The sequence below is a fragment of the Triticum aestivum genome, chromosome 5A (genome assembly GCF_018294505.1).
Source record: "Triticum aestivum cultivar Chinese Spring chromosome 5A, IWGSC CS RefSeq v2.1, whole genome shotgun sequence".
Lineage (NCBI taxonomy): Eukaryota > Viridiplantae > Streptophyta > Magnoliopsida > Poales > Poaceae > Triticum > Triticum aestivum.
In genome coordinates, this window is record NC_057806.1 from 321731323 (window position 1) to 321744445 (window position 13123).

Sequence of the window (13123 nt, forward strand, 5' to 3'; positions counted from 1 at the left end):
AAAGGAGAATAAAAGGCTTCGACACGGCATTTTCAGTAAGTGCTTGAGCGAACTGTTGGAAATATGCCCTAGAGGCAATAATAAAAGCATTATTATTATATTTCTTTGTTCATGATAATTGTCTTTATTCATGCTATAATTGTATTATCCGGAAATCGTAATACATGTGTGAATAATTGACACCAACATGTCCCTAGTAAGCCTCTAGTTGACTAGCTCGTTGATCAATAGATAGTCATGGTTTCCTGGCTATGGACATTGGATGTCATTGATAACGGGATCACATCATTAGGAGGGGAAGGCACCTCCTAGGTGCCTTGGGGGGGAGGGAAACCCCCCTTGGCCGCCGCCCCCCTAGGAGATTGGATCTCCTAGGGCCGGCCACCCCCCCTTGGCCCTCCTATATATAGTGGGGGAAAGGAGGGACTTCATACCTTGGCCTTTGGTTGCCTCCTTCTCCCTCTCCAACACCTCCTCCTCCTCCATAGTGCTTGGCGTAGCCCTGCCGGAGTACTGCAGCTCCATCAACACCACGCCGTCGTGCTGTTGCTGGTGCTATCTCCCTCAACCTCTCCTCCCCCCTTGCTGGATCAAGAAGGAGGAGACGTGGCTGTTTCGTACGTGTGTTGAACGCGGAGGTACCGTCCGTTCGGTGCTAGGATCTCCGGTGATTTGGATCACGTCGTGTTCGACTACATCATCCCCGTTCTTTGAACGCTTCCGCTCGCGATCTACAAGGTATGTAGATGCATCTAATCACTCGTTGCTAGATGAACTCATAGATGGATCTTGGTGAAACCGTAGGAAATTTTTTATTTTCTGCAACGTTCCCCAACAGTGGCATCATGAGCTAGGTCTATGCGTAGTTCTTCTTGCACGAGTAGAACACAATTTGTTGTGGGCGTAGATTTGTCAACTTTCTTGCCGCTACTAGTCTTATCTTGCTTCAGCGGTATTGTGGGATGAAGCGGCCTGGACCAACCTTACACGTACGCTTACGTGAGACCGGTTCCACCGACTAACATGCACTAGTTGCATAAGGTGGCTGGCGGGTATCTGTCTCCTACTTTAGTTGAAGCGGATTCGATGAAAAGGGTCCTTATGAAGGGTAAATAGAAGTTGACAAATCACGTTGTGGCTTTCACGTAGGTAAGAAAACGTTCTTGCTAGAACCCTACTTCAGCCACGTAAAACTTGCAACAACAATTAGAGAACGTCTAACTTGTTTTTGCAGCAAGTGCTTTGTGATATGATATGGCCAAAGTTGTGATGAATGATGAATGATCTATATGTCATGTATGAGATGTTCATGTTATTGTAATAGGAATCACGACTTGCATGTCGATGAGTATGACAACCGGCAGGAGCCATAGGAGTTGTCTTTATTTTTTGTATGACCTGCGTGTCATTGAAGAACGCCATGTAAACTACTTTACTTTATTACTAAACGCGTTAGTCATAGAAGTAGAAGTAGTCGTTGGCGTGACAACTTCATGAAGACACGATGATGGAGATCATGATGATGGAGATCATGGTGTCATGCCGGTGACAAGATGATCATGGAGCCCCGAAGATGAAGATCAAAGGAGCTATATGATATTGGCCATATCATGTCACTACTTTATATAATTGCATGTGATGTTTATTATGTTTTATGCATCTTGTTTACTTAGGACGACGGTAGTAAATAAGATGATCCCTTACAACAATTTCAAGAAGTGTTCTCCCCTAACTGTGCACCGTTGCTAAAGTTCGTCGTTTCGAAGCACCACGTGATGATCGGGTGTGATAGATCCTTACGTTCACATACAACGGGTGTAAGACAGTTTTACACAGCGAAAACACTTAGGGTTAACTTGACGAGCCTAGCATGTACAGACATGGCCACGGAACACGGAGACCGAAAGGTCGAACACGAGTCGTATGGAAGATACGATCAACATGAGAATGTTCACCGATGATAACTAGTCCGTCTCACGTGATGATCGGACACGGCCTAGTCGACTCGGATCGTGTAACACTTAGATGACCAAAGGGATGTCAAATCTGAGTGGGAGTTCATTATAATTTGATTAGATGAACTTAATTGTCATGAACTTAGTCTAAATATTTTACAATATGTCTTGTAGATCAAATGGCCAACGTAGTCCTCAACTTCAACGCGTTCCTAGAGAAAACCAAGCTGAAAGACGATGGCAGCAACTATACGGACTGGGTCCGGAACCTAAGGATCATCCTCATAGCTGCCAAGAAAGATTATGTCCTACAAGCACCGTTGGGTGACGCACCTATCCTCCCTGCAGAACAAGACGTTATGAACGCTTGGCAGGCACGTTCTGATGACTACTCCCTCGTTCAGTGCGGCATGCTTTACAGCTTAGAGCCGGGGCTCCAAAAGCATTTTGAGAGACATGGAGCATATGAGATGTTCGAAGAGCTGAAAATGGTTTTCCAAGCTCATGCCCGGGTCGAGAGATATGAAGTCTCCGACAAATTCTTCAGCTGTAAGATGGAGGAAAATAGTTCTGTCAGTGAGCACATACTCACTATGTCTGGGTTACATAACCGCTTGACTCAGCTGGGAGTTAATCTCCCGGATGATGCGGTCATTGATAGAATCCTCCAGTCGCTTCCACCAAGCTACAAGAGCTTTGTGATGAACTTCAATATGCAGGGGATGGAAAAGACCATTCCTGAAGTATTTGCTATGCTGAAATCAGCAGAGGTAGAAGTTAAGAAGGAACATCAAGTGTTGATGGTCAATAAAACCACTAAGTTCAAGAAGGGCAAGGGTAAAAAGAACTTCAAGAAGGACGACAAGGTAGTTGCCGCGCCCAGCAAGCAAGCTGCCGGGAAGAAGCCAAAGAATGGACCCAAGCCCAAGACTGAGTGCTTTTATTGCAAGGAAAGTGGTCACTGGAAGCGGAACTGCCCCAAATACTTAGCGGACAAGAAGGCCGGCAAAACCAAAGGTATATTTGATATACATGTAATTGATGTGTACCTTACCAGTAATCGTAGTGACTCCTGGGTATTTGATACCGGTGCCGTTGCTCATATTTGTAACACACAGCAGGAGCTGCGGAATAAACGGAGACTGGCGAAGGACGAGGTTATGATGCACGTCGGGAATGGTTCCAAGGTCGATGTGATCGCCGTCGGCACGCTACCTCTACATTTACCTACGGGATTAGTTTTGAACCTCAATAATTGTTATTTTGTGCCCAGTTTGAGCATGAACATTGAATCAGGATCTCATTTAATTCGAGATGGCTACTCATTTAAATCCGAGAATAATGGTTGTTCTATTTATATGAGAGATATGTTTTATGGTCATGCTCTGATGGTGAATGGTTTATTCTTTATGAATCTCGAGCGTAATGCTACACATATTCATAGTGTAAGTACCAAAAGATGTAAGATTGATAGTGATAGTCCCACATACTTGTGGCACTGCCGCCTTGGTCACATAGGTGTCAAACGCATGAAGAAGCTCCATGCTGATGGACTTTTAGAGTCTCTTGATTACGAATCATTTGACACGTGCGAACCATGCCTCATGGGTAAAATGACCAAGACTCCATTCTCAGGAACAATGGAGCGAGCAACCAACTTATTGGAAATCATACATACTGATGTGTGCGGTCCAATGAGTGTTGAGGCTCGCGGTGGCTATCGTTATGTTCTCACCCTCACTGATGACTTGAGTAGATATGGGTATGTCTACTTAATGAAACACAAGTCTGAGACCTTTGAAAAGTTCAAGGAATTTCAGAGTGAAGTTGAGAATCAACGTGACAGGAAAATCAAGTTTCTACGATCAGATCGTGGAGGAGAATACTTGAGTCACGAGTTTGGTACACACTTAAGAAAATGTGGAATAGTTTCACAACTCACGCCGCCTGGAACACCTCAGCGTAATGGTGTGTCCGAACGTCGTAATCGCACTCTATTAGATATGGTACGATCTATGATGTCTCTTGCCGATTTACCACTATCTTTTTGGGGCTATGCTTTAGAGACTGCCGCATTCACTTTAAATAGGGCACCGTCGAAATCCGTTGAGACGACACCGTATGAATTGTGGTTTGGGAAGAAACCTAAGCTGTCGTTTCTAAAAGTTTGGGGATGCGATGCTTATGTCAGGAAACTTCAACCTGAAAAGCTCGAACCCAAATCGGAAAAATGCGTCTTCATAGGATACCCTAAAGAAACTGTTGGGTATATCTTCTACCTCAGATCCGAAGGCAAGATCTTTGTTGCCAAGAATGGGTCCTTTCTGGAGAAAGAGTTTCTCTCGAAAGAAGTAAGTGGGAGGAAAGTAGAGCTTGATGAAGTATTACCTCCTGAACCGGAAAATGGCGCAACTCAAGAAAATGTTCCTGAGGTGCCTGCACCGGCTAGAGAGGAAGTTAATGATAATGATCAAGATACTTCTGATCAAGCTCCTACTGAAATTCGAAGGTCCACAAGGACACGTTCCACACCAGAGTGGTACGGCAACCCTGTCTTGGAAATCATGTTGTTAGACAACAGTGAACCTTCGAACTATGAAGAAGCGATGGCGGGCCCGGATTCCGACAAATGGCTAGAAGCCATGAAATCCGAGATAGGATCCATGTATGAAAACGAAGTATGGACTTTGACTGACTTGCCCGTAGAACGGCGAGCCATAGAAAATAAATGGATCTTTAAGAAGAAGACAGACGCGGATGGTAATGTGACCATCTATAAAGCTCGGCTTGTCGCTAAGGGTTATCGACAAGTTCAAGGGGTTGACTACGATGAGACTTTCTCACCGGTAGCGAAGCTGAAGTCCGTCCGAATCATGTTAGCAATTGCCGCATTTTATGATTATGAAATTTGGCAAATGGACGTCAAAACGGCATTCCTTAATGGTTTCCTTAAGGAAGAATTGTATATGATGCAGCCGGAAGGTTTTGTCGATCCTAAAAATGCTGACAAGGTGTGCAGGCTCCAACGCTCGATTTATGGGCTGGTGCAAGCATCTCGGAGTTGGAACATTCGTTTTGATGAGATGATCAAAGCGTTTGGGTTTACACAGACTTATGGAGAAGCCTGTGTTTACAAGAAAGTGAGTGGGAGCTCTATAGCATTTCTCATACTATATGTAGATGACATACTTTTGATGGGAAATGATATAGAACTTTTGGACAGCATTAAGGCCTACTTGAATAAGAGTTTTTCAATGAAGGACCTTGGAGAAGCTGCTTATATATTAGGCATCAAGATCTATAGGGATAGATCGAGACGCCTCATAGGTCTTTCACAAAGCACATATCTTGATAAGATTTTGAAGAAGTTCAAAATGGATCAGTCCAAGAAAGGGTTCTTGCCTGTTTTGCAAGGTGTGAAATTGAGCTCAGCTCAATGTCCGACCACGGCAGAAGATATAGAAGAGATGAGTGTCATCCCCTATGCCTCAGCCATAGGTTCTATTATGTATGCCATGCTGTGTACCAGACCTGATGTAAACCTTGCCGTAAGTTTGGTAGGAAGGTACCAAAGTAATCCCGGCAAGGAACACTGGACAGCGGTCAAGAATATCCTGAAGTACCTGAAAAGGACTAAGGAAATGTTTCTCGTTTATGGAGGTGACGAAGAGCTCGTCGTAAAGGGTTACGTCGACGCTAGCTTCGACACAGATCTGGATGACTCTAAGTCACAAACCGGATACGTGTATATTTTGAATGGTGGGGCAGTAAGCTGGTGCAGTTGCAAGCAGAGCGTCGTGGCGGGATCTACATGTGAAGCGGAGTACATGGCAGCCTCGGAGGCAGCACATGAAGCAATTTGGATGAAGGAGTTCATCACCGACCTAGGAGTCATACCCAATGCGTCGGGGCCGATCAAGCTCTTCTGTGACAACACTGGAGCTATTGCACTTGCCAAGGAGCCCAGGTTTCACAAGAAGACAAGGCACATCAAGCGTCGCTTCAACTCCATTCGTGAAAATGTTCAAGATGGAGACATAGAGATTTGTAAAGTACATACGGACCTGAATGTAGCGGATCCGTTGACTAAACCTCTCCCTAGAGCAAAACATGATCAACACCAGAATTCCATGGGTGTTCGATTCATCACAATGTAACTAGATTATTGACTCTAGTGCAAGTGGGAGACTGTTGGAAATATGCCCTAGAGGCAATAATAAAAGCATTATTATTATATTTCTTTGTTCATGATAATTGTCTTTATTCATGCTATAATTGTATTATCCGGAAATCGTAATACATGTGTGAATAACAGACACCAACATGTCCCTAGTAAGCCTCTAGTTGACTAGCTCGTTGATCAATAGATAGTCATGGTTTCCTGGCTATGGACATTGGATGTCATTGATAACGGGATCACATCATTAGGATAATGATGTGATGGACAAGACCCAATCCTAAGCATAGCGTGAGATCGTGTAGTTCGTTTGCTAGAGCTTTTCTAATGTCAAGTATCTTTTCCTTTGACCATGAGATCGTGTAACTCCCGGATACCGTAGGAGTGCTTTGGGTGTATCAAACGTCACAACGTAACTGGGTGACTATAAAGGTGCATTACAGGTATCTCCGAAAGTGTCTGTTGGGTTGACACGGATCGAGACTGGGATTTGTCACTCCGTATGACGGAGAGATATCACTGGGCCCACTCGGTAATGCATCATCATAATGAGCTCAAAGTGACCAAGTGTCTGGTCACGGGATCATGCATTACGGTACGAGTAAAGTGACTTGCCGGTAACGAGATTGAACGAGGTATTGGGATACCGACGATCGGATCTCGGGCAAGTAACATATCGATTGACAAAGGGAATTGCATACGGGGTTGATTAAATCCTCGACATCGTGGTTCATCCGATGAGATCATCGTGGAGCATGTGGGAGCCAACATGGGTATCCAGATCCCGCTGTTGGTTATTGACCGGAGAGCGATCTCGGTCATGTCTACATGTCTCCCGAACCCGTAGGGTCTACACACTTAAGGTTCAGTGACGCTAGGGTTGTAGGGATATGTATATGCAGTAACCCGAATGTTGTTCGGAGTCCCGGATGAGATCCCGGACGTCACGAGGAGTTCCGGAATGGTCCGGAGGTAAAGATTTATATATGGGAAGTCCTGTTTCGGGCATCGGGACAAGTTTCGGGGTTATCGGTATTGTACCGGGACCACCGGAAGGGTCCCGGGGGTCCACCGGGTGGGTCCACCTGTCCCGGGGGGCCACATGGGCTGTAGGGGGTGCGCCTTGGCCTACATGGGCCAAGGGCACCAGCCCCACATAGGCCCATGCGCCTAGGGTTTGAGGGGGAAGAGTCCTAGGAGGGGAAGGCACCTCCTAGGTGCCTTGGGGGGGAGGGAAACCCCCCTTGGCCGCCGCCCCCCTAGGAGATTGGATCTCCTAGGGCCGGCCACCCCCCCTTGGCCCTCCTATATATAGTGGGGGAAAGGAGGGACTTCATACCTTGGCCTTTGGTTGCCTCCTTCTCCCTCTCCAACACCTCCTCCTCCTCCATAGTGCTTGGCGTAGCCCTGCCGGAGTACTGCAGCTCCATCAACACCACGCCGTCGTGCTGCTGCTGGTGCTATCTCCCTCAACCTCTCCTCCCCCCTTGCTGGATCAAGAAGGAGGAGACGTGGCTGTTCCGTACGTGTGTTGAACGCGGAGGTACCGTCCGTTCAGTGCTAGGATCTCCGGTGATTTGGATCACGTCGTGTTCGACTACATCATCCCCGTTCTTTGAACGCTTCCGCTCGCGATCTACAAGGTATGTAGATGCATCTAATCACTTGTTGCTAGATGAACTCATAGATGGATCTTGGTGAAACCGTAGGAAAATTTTTATTTTCTGCAACGTTCCCCAACACGAACTTCTATAGAGTTCGGAGAAGAAACCAGCTAACAGAGCTATATCTGTAGGTATGCTGACGGGCCCTCCCGGAGAGGAGATGCCCGGGTCTGCGGGAGATCTTCTACCAGAGCTCTGACAACTGCACGAACAAGTTCGGCAGATGATGCAGGACCTTGCCCAGGCCTTGTGGCCATCCGCCTCCCTGCCAAGAGGCATGGGGGAGCTTGTAGAGATACTCAAGGGAGCGCGGCGACGCTTCTGATTATGGAAGATATCTGCCTGCCGACAAGGTGCAAGGGAAGCCTGGGCCATGGTGAAGACTCGATATACCAAGGCTGACCCAAACCATATGGCCGAGGTCAGACCTGTTGGACCTGATGGGAAAGAGATCCCCGTCAGCTTGGTGTATGATTAGGTGAGATTAGCCGCAAAGTATTCCCAACGGGATTGTAGGCTAGACAGCCTGTTGGAGGGTATAGAAGAAGAATTTAGTCAATCTAAGTGACTGTGTACTTCGAGTGACATATATTGTCCCTAGCCGGATTGTAAATCATTTGTCATGGCGGACCTTTTCACTTCGACCTCCGGACCCGACAGTCCGGAGTGTATCTGAATACCCGCTCAGTTATGTAAAAACCGGGGTACGTGGGAAATCAGGCATAGGGGTCATAAGTGCTTGAACAGACAAGTACCCAACTAGTTATGTTATATTACATGGATAGTAAGAAACATCTTCCAGGGAGAATAGTTCCGTTAAGGGTTCCTTTCCCTGGGTACGCATGCATTAATGTGCATGTGCGAACTGCGACAAGAGACACAGGATAAAACATCTGGGGGTATGTATTCTAATAAGTAAAAAAGTCATCCTTTGTTCGCCGACCGAATATTCCCTTAAGAACGCTAGCTTTCGGCTTCACCCAGTCTGAGGTACACGTCCGGCTGACTCAGCAGTAACAATCGCAGAGGTGCTCCCCTTATGCCCTAGCCGAATTAACGGGAACGTAGGGCATAAACACGAGAGCCAGGCAACCCAGCTTGGCCAAAACTTAAGTCATATCGATGCATATAATGGCAAAGAAAAGGTGCATGTGTAAAAATAACACATGTGCGGCAGGCATAGAGCCCGGATCATAATTATATTAAGCTTCTCTATAAGAAGCCCCTAGGTATACTGAGCACGCTTAGCGCGTACAAATTGTGCAGTCAAGACACATTTTAACCTTTGAAGGCCGCGAAGAAAAGGAAGAAAGACAGAAAAATATAGATAACAAAAATATAAAAAATTGACGGAGGTAAGGAGACGAACATAGAGTTCGGCGCTAGGCGTAGAACCTTCGGAGTCTAGTCGCGTTCCATGGGTTTGGCTCGAGTCGATTGTCCGATGCATCCCGCGAACGATACGCTCCACCGGTCAGAACTTTGTCAATAACAAAGGGACCTTCCCATTTGGGTTTGAGCTTGTCCTTTTTCTTCTCTGGTAGGCGTAGAACGAGTTCGCCAACATTATAAGTTTTGGCCCGTACTTGTCTGCTTTGATACCGTCGAGCCTATTCTTGATAGAATGCAGATCGGGCTTTTGCCATGTCACGCTCCACCTCCAGGGCGTCCAAACTGTCCTGCCGATCTAACTCGGCTTCTTTTTCTTCGTACATGCGCGCGCGAGGTGAGTCATGAATGATGTCGCAGGGCAGTACCGCCTCTGCGCCGTACACCATAAAGAATGGTGTGTATCCGGTAGTGCGATTTGGCGTGGTCCGCAGCCCCCATAGTACGGAGTCGAGCTCCTCGACCCAGTGTGTATCTGATTTCTTCAAGGACCGCACTAGTCTGGGTTTAATGCCGCTCATTATAAGACCATTTGCTCGTTCGACTTGACCGTTAGTTTGAGGGTGATAGACGGATGCATAATCGAGCTTAATGCCCATGTGGCCGCACCAAGTTTTTACCTCATCGGTTGTAAAGTCCGAGCCGTTATCAGTGATGATACTGTTGGGGACACCATAGCGATGTACAACCCCGGATATGAAATCTATCAGTGGTCCGGATTTGGCCGTTTTAACTGGTTTGGCCTCTATCCATTTGGTGAATTTATCCACCATGACCAATAGGTACTTTTTCTTATGGTTTCCTCCTTTAAGGGCTCCGACCATATAGAGCCCGCAGACCGCGAAGGGCCAAGTAATGGGGATTGTCTAGAGGGCGGTAGGCGGCATATGGCTTTGGTTTGCAAAGAGCTGGCAACCGACGCAATGTTGAACGAGGTCATGTGCGTCTGCTCGAGCTGTCGGCCAGTAGAAACCTGTACGGAAGGCCTTATTTACAAGGGCCCGGGCTGCGGCGTGATGGCCGCCGAGTCCAGCATGAATTTCTGCCAAAAGTTGTCGTCCTTCCTCCTCGGAGACGCACCTTTGCAGTACCTCGGTAGCGCTTTTCTTATAAAGCTCTCCCTCGTGGACCTTGTAGGCTTTAGACCTCCACACAATGCAACGTGCCTCATTTTGGTCCTCAGGGAGTTCTTGCCTATTTAGGTAAGACAAGAAGGGTTCTGTCCACGGGGCGATGACAGACATAATCACGTGGGCCGAAGGTGTTATCTCAGTGGCGGAGCCTCCGATTATGTCCGAGTGTTCGGGGTCTGGTGTTGTGGCCGGCTCCGGACTATTGTTGCCGGTCTCCCCTTCCCACACCACGGATGGCTTAAACAGCCTTTCCAAGAAGATATTAGGTGGGACAGGGTCGCGCTTAGCGCCAATTCGGGCGAGGATATCCGCCGCTTGATTGTTTTCTAGGACCACGTGGTGGAATTCGAGCCCCTCGAAGCGAGCTGACATTTTGAGGACGACATTGCGATAAGCCGCCATTTTTGGGTCCTTGGCATCAAAATCTCCATTTATTGAGATATTGCGAGGTTCGAATCCCCACGCACTTCTAGGCGTTGAATGCCCATGGAGACTGCCATCCGGAGACCATGCAACAGGGCCTCATATTCGGCTGCGTTGTTGGAGTCTGTGTATAATATTTGGAGTACGTATTGGACTGTATCTTCGGTTGGGGATGTCAGGACGACGCCTGCTCCCAGACTCGCCAGCATTTTAGAGTCGTCGAAGTGCATGATCTAGTTGGAGTACACGCCTTATTCTTTAGGGAGTTCGGCTTCTGTCCATTCGGCGATGAAATCGGCCAGTACTTGTGACTTAATGGCTCGCCGTTGTTTGTATGATATGTCGAACGGTAGGAGCTCAATAGCCCATTTAGCAATCTGGCCCGTGGCATGGCGGTTGTTTATAATGTCGTTGAGTGGAACCTCGGAGGCCACCGTAATTGAACACTCTTGAAAGTAGTGTCGTAGTTTTTGGGATGCCATGAAGACCGTGTATGCTATCTTTTGATAATGTGGGTACCGGGATTTGCATGGAATGAGGACAGTAGATACGTAGTATACCGGCTTTTGAAGCGGGAACTTATGTCCGACCGTTTCTCGTTCAACGACGAGCACTGCTCTTACAACCTGGTGTGTTGCCGCTATATATAACATCATTGGTTCGCCGATATTTGGCATGGCCAAGATTGGTTGCTGGCCAAGGCAGCTTTTATTTCTTCCAATCCGGCCATAGCCGCGTCCGTCCACTCGAAGTGTTCGGTGTGCCGAAGAAGGCGATAAAGAGGTAATGCCGTTTCTCCCAGTCGGGAGATAAAGCGGCTTAAGGCAGCCACACATCCAGTTAATTTCTGGATTTGCTTGAGGTTTGTTGGGATAGCCAACTATGATAGAGCTTGGATTTTAGCTGGATTCGCTTCAATTCCTCTGTTGGAAACAATGAAGCCCAAGAGCTTTCCGGCGGGTACACCGAAAACGCATTTTTCCGGATTGAGCTTAATGCCATATGTTCGGAGATTGTTGAACGTGAGCCTCAAGTCGTCTATCAAAGATTCGACGTGTCTAGTTTTAATTACCACATCGTCTACGTATGCTTCCACTATTTTGCCGATTTGTGCTTCCAGGCATCTCTGAATCATGCGTTGGTAGGTCGCACCGGCATTTTTGAGCCCGAAAGGCATGGTGTTGAAGTAGAAGGGGGCGTATGGAGTAATGAATGCCGTTGCGGCTTGATCGGGCTCCGCCATCTTGCATCATCGCAGTTCCTGCTCCGTCGCCTGCACCATCCACTGCACTCTACGCCGAGCCCTCAATATTGCCTGATGGCAATCCCTGGCCACTTTCAAGACGACCCTGGCTAACCTGGTGGTTGAGCCGGCAGCCTAAATTCCGCCGTCGTCCAACTCCATCCAGTCGTCAGCCATTGGGGGTATGGCAATATGTGTGGTGGTAACTAGCAAGGGGATCAATGAGTCGCTACATACGACCATTGTTGTGGCTATTTATAGCTAGAAACTGGCTAGGGGATTGGGGATTTGACATTTTACCCCTATGGTTGGCGCTTGCATGGGAAGCCTTGGCTGGAGCGTAGGAAGACTAAGTGGAGCCTACGAGTGGCGACCAGCCACCATTGCTAAGGCTAGGCAGTGAGGCGATGCATGGCACATAGTTGTTTGTTTACACCCATGTGTGGTTACATGACTCATCAGAGGCGCTTCGTATTTTGCACCCATGAGTGACATATCTATTTCGACGCTTTAAAAATTGTGTGTTTGTTTACAATTTTTTCTTTGCACATATGGGTTTTCCATTTTGCATGGCACGCGGTTTATTAATGTAAAACCGTGTGACACACAACTGACCGCAACTGGGCTTTAAAACACATAAATGCTCAAACAAACGATGATACTACCTGTAAATAAGCGGTAAATTTTGCCGCTTTTACGCATGATTAGTGACTTAAAATGTTGATAAGTGACATTTCCATACAATTAGAATAAAATAGATAGACAATGTCGCCGCTATTCGACAACGTTGCTAAAAAGGGTGTCGTCGTACATTCCTAGTCTTCAGACCCATGGCCACGGTGCCCGTCTTTGCCTGCAGGGCTGTTGGGGCACTCTTGGGCGGATGGGCCTCGTCTAGTGGCTCTTGAAGGCGTGCAAGCAAGCACATGACACGCGTGTGGTATTGCTCCATCCCGATGTTGACCCACTAGTAGCCTACTTCATCAAAGAGCTAGATCGCCGAAATTCGATGGTGATGTCCCTCTACTTCGCCGGGGACGTGATATCCATGAAGGACACGCTCGAGCCTCGCGACCAGACAGTTGGCATCGAGGATGGCATGATCGTCGGCAATGACATCGTGGCCGAAAGGATGTTGT